The following is a 1,171-nucleotide window of genomic DNA, read 5'->3' on the forward strand; positions in this document are numbered from 1 at the left end:
TGGAGGTTCGGTTACCATAGGTTCTTTTCCCGGCCTTCTTTTTGAGCTTGAGGAGGCCATTGAAATTAAAGTGAAAAGAAAGAGGAAGTGAGAGTAGAAGAAATATGTGTTGTGTTTGGGAGGATTTTTGGTTCGGTTTTGATGTGTGAGGTGAGGGAATTATGTTGATTTTGGAAGTGGAAGAGAGTGTGGTTTTCATATGAAGGTGGCTTGAATGGGAATATGTAAACCGTGTTGATGCCAACGGCTACTTATAGGTGAATTCTTCAAGCCTTCCAACAAAACCATAATGAGAGAGAGAGGGACTCGTTGGTGCTCATGAAGGGTTAAGATTGATTTGTTCATTCAAGGAATGCATGAGATGGACGGCTTGCATGCATGGTTGAGGCTTGACGAGGATCCTCCTCCCATTGGCTGCATGCATTTAGGTGTTCAATGTTGCATGCATGCAAATTCTGTTCCCCATGAACGCGTTCTCCTAGGCACATGTGACCTCCCTCACATAGTCTCCTAGCCGTGGCCCCTCCTTGCGTTTGTCTTAACCTTTTTCTCCTGCATAAATCAAAGCAATCAGCCTTAGATCATAAACATAATCGTTGGCAATCTATTTGCAAGAATAAAATAAATTGTTTTGGTTTACTTAATAGTTAAAAAAATTTTTTGTGATCAATTGTGTCCCCAAATAGAATGTTAAAAGTTGGTGAACACCAAACTTATCTTTTATTGAGGAGATGGCTTAACAATGCAAACCGTTCTCACAATTGATGCATTTTTTAAAAAAAAATTGATGTATGATCCCTTATCTGTATGGTTTTGAGTCCATAATTGGAAAATGATCCTCTGAACATTGTTGCACATGCAGACACCAAACTTAGTGTTTTGTCACATGCTTTATCAAAAGGATTATGCATATGTTCTAAGAATAATCCCCCTCTCTTTTTCTGAAAAATGAACTTGGGTGTGCCTTAAGGTACACCAAACTTAGAAGTTTGCCATGTGCTTCAAAACGATGTGTGCATTTACCAGGCATGAAAATTCAAAATCATATTCAGAGGAATCATAGCTTATTAAATAAAAGAGAAGACAGAAATCTTAAACCATGGGTTGCCTCCCATGAAGCGCTCTTTTATTGTCATTAGCTTGACATTGACCTCCCTTTAGGGTGGTTGAT

The sequence above is a fragment of the Arachis duranensis genome, chromosome 5, assembly GCF_000817695.3.
Source record: "Arachis duranensis cultivar V14167 chromosome 5, aradu.V14167.gnm2.J7QH, whole genome shotgun sequence".
Classification (NCBI taxonomy): domain Eukaryota; kingdom Viridiplantae; phylum Streptophyta; class Magnoliopsida; order Fabales; family Fabaceae; genus Arachis; species Arachis duranensis.